Here is a 14,965-nt window from a genome sequence, read left to right on the forward strand (position 1 = left end):
GATCCACTTATCACCGGATTTTTGTTCTATGAACTCTAGCTTCGTTGCTGTCCAGCTAACACTTGGATTCACCTCCACCATCCAAGAATTTGGCCTCAGATCCCCCGCTCCTGGTGTGCAGCCTGGACACTCTCTGAAAGCAGTAAGCTGGGTCAGTGGCAGGGCTCATTTTGTTTTTCACGTCTTATGGGTTGCTGTCCTTTGCTGTCTGGTTTACAGTGTCTGAAAAACTGGTTATTTCATGTTTTCTATCTTTTTCATCTTGAGGGTGGTTTTTGGGGTGTGGGTGAGATTTCAGGGAAGTTGGTGACTCTGTATCACTCCATCTTTGCCAGAAGCTAAAGATACTTTTTGTGTTCCTATGTTCAATATTCAATTCAATAAGAGGTGTATCAATCTGTATTCCAATGTATTTTACTAATTAAATGAAAGAGCCTTTCCTTCATACTCTCGCCATCTCCATCTGATATGCTATCAAGTGGAGAGAGTCCCACGTGGTTCACGTAAGCCAGAGGCACCGTAGAAGGACAATGTAGACGTTGCCCAGAGGTACCATATTTTGGATAGGTTTAGCACCTAAACTATTAAGATGTTTAGAAGGTCTTCCAAAAGTTATAATTGTTTTTGGTGGTGATTGATTTAATCAGGCCCAGAGAAGACCGGCTAGAATGACTCCAGACTTCTTCCTGGTCCCAGACATTTATTCCTCTTCCCTTATCTTTCTGAATTGTGTTTTTGCTTTCACTGGATGAATGCAATCTGATGACTGGTCTCCTTGCTATGCCTCCAGGTTGCATTTATGTGACCCTAACTGTCTCTGTAGGATTCTTCAACAATGTTGGGCTATTTCTGCAAATATTCTCTCATTTCAGACAAGCTGTTGGATCACAGGATCTTGCAGTTGATAATGCATAAGATTATGCAGACATGGGTCCTTAGGGTTTTTGCCTTCCCTTCTCATGGTTCTGTTGAATTTCATAACCAAAAACAAGCTCTTCAGCTTTTCCATACCAGATCTGGAAGGACATTCTCTCTCTCCCTCTCCTTGTGTGCCTGTCTGTTTGTTTCTCTCTGTCTCTCACTCTCTAGGCTGCCCACAGTCTTACCCAATGTCTTCTGCTGTTCAGCCTTCCAGGACCTTACACTGAAGGCCTTCAACACCAAGCCTTTAGTTAGGTGCCTATGAGGTCCTGTTCCATGTCCTGTTCAGTCACTTCCTGTTCCAGGAGAGAGGTTTGTCACACAAATGTATGCTCCTCAGTTTTTGTCTTGTCACAACCAAGATTTGAAGTTACGGACATTAAAGGCCCTTTGGTGTGTCACAGCTCTCGGGTATTGGATAGATTGTGTTATAGCTCTCAGGTCTCGAATGGACCATGTTATAGCTCTTAGATAAATCAGTGTTACAGCTCTATTTTATTTAGAAGATAGCAGGAAAATCCATCTTTGAGGCATGAGAGCACGTCGATCCAAAGACCCAAAGAGAAGAGTACTCCAGAGACAGAGAGAGAGAGAGAGAGAGAGCGCCCTTTGGCTCCTCTTTTTACGTTTTTTTCTTCCCCCTAGGCCTGCCCTATGCAAGTTGGGCTTAGTCAGGAGTGCTGTTCTACCTGCAGTCCTCACTCTGGTCCTCAGACCTTCCTTTGACCTACCTCTGTTCTGTTTTGTGGGGCTTTCCCCTTCCTTGTCTTTTAGCCACCACCATTTTGGACTCCTTTCCCCTAGTCTACCTCCCTCAAGAGATGGGAGGCACAATTCTTAGGGAATAGGGGCATCGAGGTCTTTCTGGCTACTTCCTGCTGAACTGGGATAGCGAGGGGTATTGGGCCTCCCTCTCTTGCTAGTCTCAGGCCTCAGAGTCCTCATAGCGGTGTCCATCTAAGGGTGTGTGATATTTTCCATGGTCGGCTGTAGTTTTGTATCTTTGTTGAACTGGCACCGCATGTTGTAGCTTGTTGACCTGAGCAGAGACAAAACAGGTTAGACAATTGATAATGTATGGAACAATCATAAGCAACATCAGTATGGTGTAACAAGGACTAGTAGGGGCATTCAGTTCAGTTCAGTTCAGTCTCTCAGTCATGTCTGACTCTTTGCAACCCCGTGAATCACAGCACACCAGGCCTCCCTGTCCATCACCAACTCCCAGAGTTTATTCAAACTCATGTCCATCGAGTCGGTGATGCCATCCAGCCATCTCATCCTCTGTTGTCCCCTTCTCCTCCTGCCCCCAATCCCTCCCAGCATCAGGGTCTTTTCCAATGAGTCAACTCTTCACATGAGGTGGCCAAAGTATTGGAGTTTCAGCTTCAGCATCAGTCCTTCCAATGAACACCCAGGACTGATCTCCCTTAGGATGGACTGGTTGGATCTCCTTGCAGTCCAAGGGACTCTCAAGAGTCTTTTCCAACACCACAGTTCAAAAGCATCAATTCTTCGGTGCTCAGCTTTCTTCACAGTCCAACTCTCACATCCATACATGACCACTGGAAAAACCATAGCCTTGACTAGATGGACCTTTGTTGGCAAAGTAATATCTCTGCTTTTGAATATGCTATCTAGGTTGGTCATAACTTTCCTTCCAAGGAATAAGAGTCTTTTAATTTCATGGCTGCAATCACCATGAACAGTGCAGTGATTTTGGAGCCCAGAAAAATAAAGTCTGACACTGTTTCTACCGTTTCCCCCTCTATTTCCCATGAAATGATGGGACCAGATGCCGTGATCTTAGTTTTCTGAATGTTGAGCTTCAAGTCAACTTTTTCACTCTCCACTTTCACTTTCATCAAGAGGCTTTTTAGTTCCTCTTCACTTTCTGCCATAAGGGTAGTGTCTTCTGCATATCTGAGGTTATTGATATTTCTCCCGGCAATCTTGATTCCAGCTTGTAGGGGCATTAGCCAATTCTAAATTCCCATTGCCAGAATGGCTCAAATCCCTTCTTGTTTAGGGATCAGAAGATCTATCTCCTGTCTGTTTTGGGGTAGAATCTCTGCCAAGCTGTGTTGGCTCTTTAGAGCTATCCTGAGAAATCTTATCCCCAGAAACCAGATTTTGGGGGTGCTCATTAGAATGGCACTCATTGGTCGTCCTGAATAGGTATCTGAGATCTCCTGGGGCTCCCAGGTGTATTGAGTGTCTTCTGTTTTCTTCCACGGCTTGACTCGTGAGTAGTGAATCCAGGAGTCATGTCCTTGTATCTTGACTGCTGTGGGGGTAGAGAGTATTACAGGGTAGGGGCCCTTCCATGTGGGCTGGAGTTGAGCCTTTGGGGACCCATCTTTCCAGACTTTACTTAGGGCTTGAGTCCCTGGAGCATACAGTGGTGACTCCTTAGAATCTTTTGGGCCCTGGTTCATACCCCACAAGCGTATATCCTGTTGGAATTGCCCAATGGCCATGGTATAAGACTGGAGGGTCTGAACCTCTGGATCTAGGAAGAGGTCATTGACATAAACAAAAGTCTTCCATATAGCATCTCATAAGGACTAAGACCAAGCTGTTCCTTAGGGGTGATTCAGGTGCAGAGGAGGGCTATTGGTAAAGCCTCCTTCCATCCCAGGGAGGTCTCCTGGGTTATCTTTTTTATCGCTGATTTTAAGAATTGGTTGGCTCTTTCTACTTTTCCTAAAGATTGAGGCTTCCGGGCACAATGGAGATAATAAGTAATGCCCAATGCTTTAGAGACCTCTTGGGTGACCTTAGAAGTAAATGATGTCCCATTGTCACTTTGTAATGACCTGGGCAGACCAAATCTTGGAATGATTTTGGAGCAGTTTCTTTATCACCTCCTCAGCCTTTTCAGTCTGGGTGGGGAAGCCTTCAATCCATCCTGTGAATGTATCTATCATGACTACTATGTATTTATTCCCTTGAGAAACTGGCATCTGGGTGAAGTCCATCTGCCAGTCCTCTCCTGGATAGGTCCCACGTCATTGGATGGGCTGGGCCAGCTGGGGTCTTTGAGCTCTTTGGGGGTTGTTTACTTGGCAAGTGGGACAAGAGGAGACCACTTTCCTTATAGTTGTTTGGAAGCCTGTTCCTCTGAAGGACCTTTCTAGTAATCTTTGGAGGGCCTTTTCCCCTAAATGAGTGGTGGCATGTAAGGAGTTAACCAACTTCCATTGGAGGTTCCCAGGCAGAAAAAGGAGTCCCTCCTTTTGGAACCACCCCATATGATCTTCTTGAAAGCCCTCACTCTTAGCTTTAGGAGTCTCACCTTCAGTATATGAAGGAGTTTCTGGCACACTAATCTGTGGAACTAGGGTGGCAACCCCTATTAGGTCATGGTTCTGTAATGCTTCTCTCTTAGCTGCCTGATCGGCTGCTTGGTTCCCTCGTGCAACTTCTCTGTTCCCTTTTTGGTGTCCTTTACAGTGGGAGACTGAAACCTCAGTGGCCAGATGGACTGCCTCCGAGAGTCTAAGAATTTGATCACCGTATTTGATTGGGGTCCCTCAGGTGGTCAGGTGGCCCCTTTCTTTCCAAATAGCCGCATGTGCATGTAGCACCAGAAAGGCATACTTGGAGTCAGTGTCAATGGCTATTTTTTTCCTTTTCCCAGCTCTAAAGCTCAAGTCAGGGCTATGAGCTCAGCTAATTGGGCTGAAGTACCTGGTGGCAGAGGCTTAGCCTCTATGGTCTCAAAATTGGAAACTACTGCATACCCAGCTCTTCTTTTTCCATCCAAGACAAAGCTGCTTCCATCAGTATACCAGATTTCCTAAGGATTGGTCAGAGGATCTTCTGACAATCCCTCTCGGGGTTTTGTCCAATGGTCCAAGGTTTCTAGACAAGAGTGAAAGGGGAGAGAGCCCTCGGGGGTAGGCAGGAGGGTGGCTGGGTTAAGAACCTCACAAGGGGATATAGTGAGGCCTGGATTTTCCATCAGCATTACTTGATATCTGAGGATCCTTTGATCAGACATCCATAAATGGCCTCTCCCATTTCAGAGCTGTTTTACTCGGTGGCTGGTAAAAATATTTTGCCCCCAAAGAAGAGTTTTAAAGCATCTTCTATCATGATTGCAATAGCTGCAAGATTTCGAAGGCAGGCGGGCCAGCCGTGGGTGGTTGGATCGACCCTCTTGGGTAAGTAAGCTACAGACTGGGACTCAGGTCCCAACCTTTGAGTTAACACTCCCAAGGCTATTCCCTCTCTTTCATGGACATAAAGTTGGAATGCTTTTTCTGGGTCTGGCAACCTCAAGGCAGGTGCCTGAGTTAAGGCCTGTTTTAGTGTAGCCTCTGCCTTCTTTTGAGGAGTTCCCCACATCAGTGGGATTGAATCATTTCATCCCTTTAAGCTTTCATATAAGGGCTGGGCAATTAGACCATAGCTGGGTATCCAGATCCTACAATATCCAGTTAGCCCCAGGAAAGCTTGCAATTTTCCAAGTCGTGGGGAGGGCAACTGGAGGATTCCTTGTATCCGATGAGAGGACAGCCTCCTGGACCCGTGTATAATCTGAACTCCCAGGTAAGTGACCTTTGTCTTGACCATCTGTGCCTTAGCATGGGAGACTTTATATCCCCTTTCTGCCAAAAAGTTTAGAACCTGAATTGCATGTTGTTGGGCACTTTTCTCATCTGGAGAGCGGATTAGTAGGTCATCTACATATTGTAATATTTTCCCATTAGGTCCCAGGTTCAGGTCTAGGAGATCCCGGCTAAAGGCCTGTCCAAACAGGTGGGGGCTATTTCTGAACCCGAGGTAATACTGTCCAAGTCATCTGTTGGCGTTTTTCTCCTGGGGCCTCCCACTCAAAGGCAAAAAGATATTGGGATTCTTAACCAGTGGTGTGCAAAAAAATGCATCTTTGAGATCCAAGACTGTAAACCACTTGGCACTGGGTGGGATTTCTCCCAAGATTACATAGGGATTAGGTACTGTGGGATGGAGGGGGACTACAGCTTCATTTATGATCCGGAGATCTTGAACCATTCGCCAGGTTCTGTCTTTTTTCTTTACTGAGAGGATTGGGGTGTTACATGGCGAACTGGTGGGGGCATGACCCCTGGAGTTCCTCTCAACTTTCCTGTTGAGAGCGCCTCCTCCTTGCCCACAAGCAAGGAATTTATTTATTAAAGGCTGTAATCCCTCCCGAGCTTCTCTTTTGAGAGGATATTGTTTTCGGTTAAGAAGCTGAGTGGGGTCTCGGAGGACAATGATGACCGGTTCAGCTTGGTGGGCTCGTCCAGGAATCCCCTGGTCCCATGCCTGGGGGTTAATTGTGTCCTCCCATAGTTTTTTGTCTCTCTCTCTTGGAGAAGGTGTAGTGGGTTCTTCAGTAGTAACCAGGAGTTGCAGGGCTCTAGTGGCTGAAATGCTTCCCATCACAAGGGTGGTCCCCAGTTTAGTGAGTATGTCTCTTCCCATTAAGGGAGTAGGACACTCAGGGACCACCAGAAACTGGTGGGGAAATATTTGCCCATCCCAGCAACAAAGACGTGCTTGGGTAAATCTTTTAGTAATTGTTCTTCCTGTAGCACCCCAAATAGTACAGGTTTGGGAGGAGAAGGGTCCGGAGTAGGAGATCAAGAAATTCTGTGTCAACCAAGAAATTCTCGGACCTACCTGCCACATCCAGTTGCACCCTTGGCTCCAGCCCCGTGATGGTTATCTGTGACAGGCGGGCTGGCTGGAGTGGGCCGCTTCAGTCCTCTTGAACCATTTTGACGGAAGGCTTGGCACTTGACCTTGAGGCTCTTGGGTCCCCAGGGCAGAGTGCGGCCCAATCTCCCAGTTGATGGCATTTGTGGCAAGCCGTTTTAGGAGACTTGTCACAGTTTAGACACTCTTTGGCCCAATGCCCCTCCTGTCTACAGATTAGGCATTTGCCTTGTGCCTTGTCCTTCAAGGAATTGGGGTGTGCCATAGGGCTTCTCTGGAGGGTGGCCAGCATATGGGCATGTCTTGTCTCTTTCCTTCTCTCCCTCTCTTGGGCCTTGGCCTCCTTTTCCTGTTCTCTGTTATAAAAGGTGTTGGTGGCTGTCTGGACCATCTCATCTAACGAGGCAGTGGGGTCCTGCTGTTGTAGCTGTTGTAACTTAATTCTGATATCTGATGCACATTGGGACAGGAATTCGTCCTTTAAAATCACCTGTCCCTCATAAGAGTCTAAGTCCAGATTGGTAAACTTTTGGAGGGCCTCTTTTAGTCTTTCCAGAAAGGCAATGGGGTTCTCGTTGGGCTCCTGAGTTATTGCTGAGACTGGGCACAGTCCCACAAGTAATAGGCTTCCTTCTGTCTCCATGGGTGGACTTCCTTAGGGGTGAGTCTTTCTGAAGCTTATTCTACCCAGTACTGTTGCAACCTGAGAGCCAGGCGTCCCCGGGTCAGGGTGCAGATCCCCAGGCAGGCTGAGGCATGACAGCCCCCTAGAGATCAAATCCCTGGGCAGGCCGAGGCGTGACAACCTCCTGGGACCCCTGGGACTGGCGGATCCCTGAGCAGGTTGAGGCATGACAACATTTCGAGGACCAGATCCCTAGGCAGGTCAAGGCGTGATGACCTCCTGGGACCCCCGGACTGGAGTTGGATGTCCCCAAGATCTCCAGTGTGACCAATGCTGGGTAGGATTAGGGGGTTGGACATTACACAGTATTTCCCTCCCAAGGCCAGCTATTTTCTGGTTGTCCCTCCAGAAGATTGTAGGCAACATTGTGGGCCCAGATGGAGCTGAGGAAAGGAGCACGAAACAGGAGGGGAGGAGGCAGAGCACAACCTTTGAGAGAATGACATAGCACAAGGGCATAACGTAAACCTTAATCCCCAGTCTATAAGCCAACAGACACACGCAGAGGTGGCAGGACAGCTCCAAGCCGCTGTCAAAAGATGGAGGAGTGGGTGGTTCCCCAATGGTTGGGATGATCCTCTCACTCATTAGCACATGAATTCACCCCGCTCGAAAAATCTAGCCAGGCCACATTCCTTGGCCTGTACCCTGTAGAGTGTGGCGCTTCTCTCTGAATCTTAACAACTCCAACTCTTACTTATCGCTTTGTCTCTCACTGAATTTTTGCAATGAGACATCAGAGCCTGAGCTTCATTAGGTTCTGAAGTTGGGCATTCTGGGTTTTGATTGGGCTCAAGTCCCGGGAGAGGGCTGAAGGACAGGAGGAAAAAGCAGTGGGAAAAACGTGCCAAGGAATCCCCTTTGCAGCCTGCCAGAAAATCCACTAAATATCTGACCTGTGTTCACAGTTTTCATTGGCCTGATTCTTGGCACAGAGAAGAGTAAGGACAGAAGAACTCCCACCGGCTTGGGTAACAGCTACTGGGGCCCAGCAGAATTGTAAACAAACCCAGTGGCCCTGCTCCCACTGTGCCCATATCTTGAGGCATGAAAAAGGGGCAGCCCTGTGGGAGCACTATCAATCTCAACCACCTGCCAGAGCCTAACGGCAGGTTTCTCTCCTTGTGAGAGAAACAAGGAAAGGATAGCAAAGAATGGGAAAATGGATATGACTTCATTTCTATGGCAGGTAACCAAGAACTAGGATTTTTTTTTTAAATCAAACACCTGAGAAACACAGCAGATCTCCAGTGACAGCTCCTTACTTCCTGGAGCAGATATACCATGTGTTCTACCTGCCTTCAAATGACATATTGGCTGTGTTCACCACATCCCCTACAGGTACTCACACCTCCTCTTAACCCGTGCAACTTTGACCACTCAGCAGTCTATAAAAATATGCCTCAGCATTATAGTAAGACAGTGTTTGCTTTTCCTGTCTTAATTAGATATTCTCTGGGCAAAGATTATATGTTAATAACCTCAATTTAATATCAGTCAAAGAACTTAAAGAGAACAATAAGTCTTAGAATTGCAACTAAAACTGAATCATAATAGAGAACTGCATGTTAGAATCACATATTGAACGTTACTGTGAAGTCACTCAGTCGTGTCTGACTCTTTGCGAGTCCTCATGGACTGTAGCCTACCAGGCTCCTCTGTCCATGGGATTTTCCAGGCAATAGTACTGGAGTGGATTGCCATTTTCCTCTCCAAGGGATATTCCCAACCCAGGGATCGAACCCAGGTCTCCCGCATCATAGACAGATGTTTTACCATCTGAGCCACCAGGAGAGTACTCCTGCCCCCAATCCCTACCGGCATCAGAGTCTTTTCCAATGAGTCAACTCTTCACATGAGGTGGCCAAAGTACTGGAGTTTCAGCTTTAGCATCATTCCTTCCAAAGAAATCCCAGGGTTGATCTCCTTCAGAATGGACTGGTTGGATCTCCTTGCAGTCCAAGGGACTCTCTACAGTCTTCTCCAACACCACAGTTCAAAAGCACCAATTCTTCGGTGCTCAGCCTTCTTCACAGTCCAACTCTCACATCCATACATGACCACTGGAAAAACCATAGCCTTGACTAGACGGACCTTAGTCGGCAAAGTAATGTCTCTGCTTTAGAATATGCTATCTAGGTCGGTCATAACTTTTCTTCCAAGGAGTAAGCGTCTTTTAATGTCATGGCTGCAATCACCATCTGCAGGGATTTTGGAGCCCCCCAAAATAAAGTCTGACACTGTTTCCACTGTTTCCCCATCTATTTCCCGTGAAGTAATGGGAGCGGATGCCATGATCTTCATTTTCTGAATGTTGAGCTTTAAGCCAACTTTTCCACTCTCCTCTTTCACTTTCATCAAGAGGCTTTGTAGTTCCTCTTCACTTTCTGCCATAAGGGTGGTGTCATCTGCTTACCTGAGGTTATTGATATTCCTCCCGGCAATCTTGATTCCAGCTTGTGTTTCTTCCAGTCCAGCGTTTCTCATGATGTACTCTGCATATAAGTTAAATAAGCACGGTGACAATATACAGCCTTGACACACTCCTTTTCCTGTTTGGAACCAGTCTGTTGTTCTGAAAAGTTGTTGTTGAATTACGACGCCGGGATTCTTGGCCCCCGGAGGAGAAGAATTCAATCTGGGGCCAGAGACGAGGCTTGATCGCTCAGAGCTTTTGTGTAACAAAATTTTATTAAAGCATAAAGGAGATAGAGAAAGCTTCTGACATAGGGATCAGAAGGGGGCAGAAAGAGTACCCCCCTGCTAGTCTTTGGCTGGATGTTATATAGTCACCAGCAGTCTGTTAATGAAAGAAAGGAATGTCTCAAAACTCAGAATGGCACCAGGCCCCTCACCCATAAGATGTATTTTGGGATAACCTTGGCTCCAAATGGTTTATCTTGGGCCATAAAATGATTAACTTGAATCGTGAAGAAGGGCAGATCACCATACAAATAGTTTCATTTACATAGATTAGAGGAACAATATCGGAGTATAACATACTGGTTTATCAAGTAGGTTCTGAGCCCAAAAGGGGGAACCGACTTGAAGACAGAGTTTGGGGTAAATGCATAGTATATTAGCATAGCTTAAGATAAACATTTCCATAAGAAAAAGGCATTGGTTAACTTCAGGTGAAACCAGGTGTCATTATGGCAACACAGAATTTTAAGAGAAACCTCCTTTTAAATTTGTATAGAGAAGGAAAAAATATCGCTAGTTTGTTTCCTCCTGCTGCTTAAGAGAGAGAAAATGCCTGACACTTGCTGGCTATTTGCTCCGTTTGGAGACCCCTGGCCTTCCTGCCTGTTACCCTCTCAGTTCCATGTCCAGTTCTAACTGTTGCTTCCTGACCTGCATACAGATTTCTCAAGAAGCAGGTCAGGTGGTCTGGTATTCCCATCTCTCTCAGAATTTTCCACAGTTTATTGTGATCCACACAGTCAAAGGCTTTGGCATAGTCAATAAAGCAGAAATAGATGTTTTTCTGGAACTCTCTTGCTTTTTCGATGATCCAGCGGATGTTGGCAATTTGATCTCTTGTTCCTCTGCCTTTTCTAAAACCAGCTTGAACATCGGGAAGTTCACGGTTCACATATTGTTGGAGCCTGGCTTGGAGAATTTTGAGCATTACTTTACTAGCGTGTGAGATGAGTGCATTTGTGTGGTAGTTTGAGCATTCTTTGGCATTGCCTGGACCCCTAGACTTCTTATCAACCTGCCTAGGAAATGACTCTCACTCAGAGACTGAACTGAACTGAAAATTTGCTAACTGGATCAGTAAAATCAAAAGAGGAAATTTAGGCAGTTCAGCGCCATGACAATTTTGAAGAGAAAGTAAATCCAACATGTGTGCACACTAGAATACTGTGCTACCAATATTTTCCACATCATTAGAAAATCTGGAAGACAATATAAAGTAGTGTTTAGATAGAAGCTCTTAAACTGATGTCATGCATACAAGGAGTCATCTTTAGAAGTAAGACATAACACATTCTATTTTTTTTCAGTCCTAGAATATTGTGAGTGAATGATGAACCTGTTGTGTGAAAAATGATGCATAATCTCATGATGTTATCTTTCCCCGAATATTATTTACCCTATTGCCCCAGCAGGCAGCGGAAGACCCATCCCCTCAATTCAGTCTTTGACTGAGCTGATCTGCAACTTGCTTGCATTCAAGGGAAGTCTCAGTCCATAACTAGTTTGCGCACACTGCCATGCTATAGATGGCAAGGGTCCCTGAGACTTTGAGGGTTTTCCTAGGCCCTGACTCTGGGTGAATTCTGAACTTCAGTTTTTATCTCTTTAATACCATGCTGCTGCTGAAAATTCCACTCTCTTTCAGCCACACTGTCCAACTTCATAACCTCTTACATGAACATAGCTTAATCTGTAGATGTCTTAAGGGGAAATACTTGGAAGCAAGCATTCAGGTCACTCATCACCGCACTCCAGGATCTTGGCTCCTGAATACTTGGATAGTCCGTGGCTTTTTCTCCTTTTTTTTTCCCCTCTCTCCTTCTCATCTCCCTTCTTTTCCTCCTGCTCATCTCATCTTCCTTCTTCTCCTCCTTCCCCATTCCTTCTTTCTCCCACCTCCTTCCCATCCTCCTCATTTGTTCTCTCCAGATTTGGTAGATTACTTAAACTGTTACTGTCTTCCCTGACCCTCAGCTGTTGCCCTCTCCTTAGCTTCTGGGTGGCTTGTGCTTTCTTGAGAACTGGCAAATGCCCTGAGAGGAAAAGGTAGAGAACCAGTTTCATTCCAATGAACCTCTCTCTCTCACTGGCGCTGACCCTGTGGGTCCTAGCTGCACTGTGTTTCTTCAAAGACCTCAAACAGAATTTCTTTAAACCATAATTAATTTGGTTGCCTTCAAGGTGAAAGCTACTTTGCTACAAATACTCCATTATAACTGAAAGAGGAAATCATCTACAACTTCCAGATAAATCATATTTCCCTCCTTTGATTTCTTACAAACAAATAGACAAACAAACAAACAAACAGACAAACCCGTGGGTCATGGGTACATACTTGAACGTTTCTCAAAATGTGAGATCACTCTTGACTGTTACTAAAAGTCCTTTCTAGAAGCATGTGCAAAATATTGTCTATCATGAGCTAAATAATTATCATGCCTGTCCAAGGCCCAAGAATATGGTGAAGCTGGATACAGTCTGCTGCTGCAGCTAGATCATCAGCAAACCCAACCAGTTTCTGGATGGTGGTCACTAATATGGGAGAGAGGAGATCAGCGAAACCATTAAACACTCCTAATTTACTCTGAGGAATGTAGAAATCAGCAGTGGTACATACAGTTAGAAGTGGAAACAATACCAGCTTTCTCGGAGCTTTACTGTGTAGTTACTTATTAAGTCCACACTCTTCCCCTGTGGCTAAGAGGTTAAAGTGTCTGCCTCTAATGCAGGAGACCTGGGTTCAATTCCTGGGTCGGGAAGATCCCCTGGAGAAGGAAATGGCAACCCACTCCAGTATTCTTGCCTGGAGAATCCCATGGACAGAGGAGCCTGGTGGGCTACAGTCCATGTGGTCGCAAAGAGTCAGACACGACTGAGCGACTTAACTAACTAACTAACTAACAAACCTAAAAGATAATGTAAACTATTACCACTCTCTTGTTGCAGATGAGAATGCAGAGGCCCAGGAAGGCTGAGCTAATTTTAAGGTCAAGCTAAGCTAATTTTAAGGTCAAGTAGGGCTTCCCTGGTGGGTCAGAGGTTAAAGCGTCTGCCTCTAATGCGAGAGACCCAGGTTCAATCCCTGGGTCGGGAAGGTCCCCTGGAGAAAGAAATGGTAACCCACTCCAGTATTCTTGCCTGGAGAATCCCATGGACAGAGGAGCCTGGCAGGCTACAGTCCATGGGCTCGCAAAGAGTTGGACACGACTGAGAGACTTCACAAGCTAATTTTAAGGGTCCCGCCAATGCAGGAGATGAGATGTAAGAAACATGGGTTGGATTCCTGGGTCAGGAGAGAGATGTAAGAAAAACGGGTTGGATTCCTGGGTCAGGAAGATCCCCTGGAGGAGGGTATGAAAACCCCACTCCAGTATTCTTGCCTGGAGAATTCCCATGGACAGAAGAGCCTGGTGGGCTACAGTCCATAGGGTCACAAAGAGTTGGACAGGACTGAAGCAACTTAGCAATGCACCTCAATGATGGTGAGAGCTAGCACTCAGACTGAGGCAGTTTGCCTCCAGAGCCCTTCTCCTTGGCCATCATGCTCAGTGGTCACTGAGAAGACTTCACAAAGATTTGCATTTCCTCCTTCATGTTCAACCTCAAGATCTCAAAGAGAAGAAGAATATTGAAAGGGAGGCCTAGGAATACTCACAACCAATTACTGAAAAGAAGAAAAGGAAAGAGTAAACAAAACCATTTATCCTTCCCCAGAAACAGATTCCCTGACTCTGGAGATGATTCAGTCATACCTCCCAACCAGAAGTGTTTATGGGCCTTGAATCTCCTGGTCTGAAACAAGGGCATTCCCAGAGGAGCTCATAGGAAAAAGAGGTAGCAGTGCCTTCTGTGTTCAAAAGGTAGAGGGGACAGCTAAGGATTCCTGCCTTTCTTGACTTCAGGGAGAGGGAGTGCTCTCGAAGGGAAAAGAAGTAGGAGGACATCCAACAAAAATCAGACAAAAGCATGCTTTTTACAGTTCATTAATGAAGACATCACTTTAATTTTAGCCACATCCATGTATCTTTACCTGTCATTTCCCATACTTGGATTCACATTTTTCATTTAGAAATTTTGTTTTGAAAATTAATTATATCTCGTTATCTCAACTGAAAGGAAGCCTGGCATACTGAAGTCCATGGGGGTCTCAAAGAGTCAGACATCACTGAGCGACTGAATAAGCACAACCACAACTGAACTGCTACTATCAATTGCCACAAGCAGGATGTAATTATAAAATTAAATAAAAAGAAAGCAGCTGTTATTATGGTTAATAACAGAGTTAATAAGTGGAGTTTATGAGTTTGCACAAACATTCCCAGGGCATCCTCCTGGGCAAGGGTAGCCTTTAGAGGAACCTAGAGCAGCAGTGAGGCTGAAGAGATCACTGTGAGAAAGCTTTGGTTGTGCCTGGTTTACCACTGCCCTGTAGTAGCCCCTAGAGCATGGAAGGCTCTTCATAGCAGCCAAGCAACACGCTAAATTCCTCCTTGCAACCGAAGCTCAGGGATGGCACACAGATCAGTACAGACTCACAAACTACTGGTACTACGGATGAAGGAAATGGAATAAAATGTCAGTAATGTTGAGTAAGAAGACAGAATTAAAAATCTTACGTGTACTGATTCACTAGATGAATGGCCTAGATCTGCATTTTCTAATACAGTGGCTGCTAGACAGATGTGATAGTTGAATGCTTAAAACACAATGACTGTGGAGATGTTGCATAGTTGAATAGTTCTTTTATGACTTCATATTACATAATTAATTTGTATTTAAATACCTATATATGGCTAGTGGCTACACTGTAGGACAGCACAGGGTGGAGAATAACCAGTGTGCCATAAAGCCATCTGCTGTATTTCCCCGTAGCAATAAATGGGTTTTCATAAGATCTCACGTCTACTAACAATTTTCAATGCCTTTCTCCATCTGGTTAGATACAGCCGAATGTCAGTTCATCCC

This window comes from Capra hircus, chromosome 3 (genome assembly GCF_001704415.2).
Source record: "Capra hircus breed San Clemente chromosome 3, ASM170441v1, whole genome shotgun sequence".
Classification (NCBI taxonomy): Eukaryota; Metazoa; Chordata; class Mammalia; order Artiodactyla; family Bovidae; genus Capra; species Capra hircus.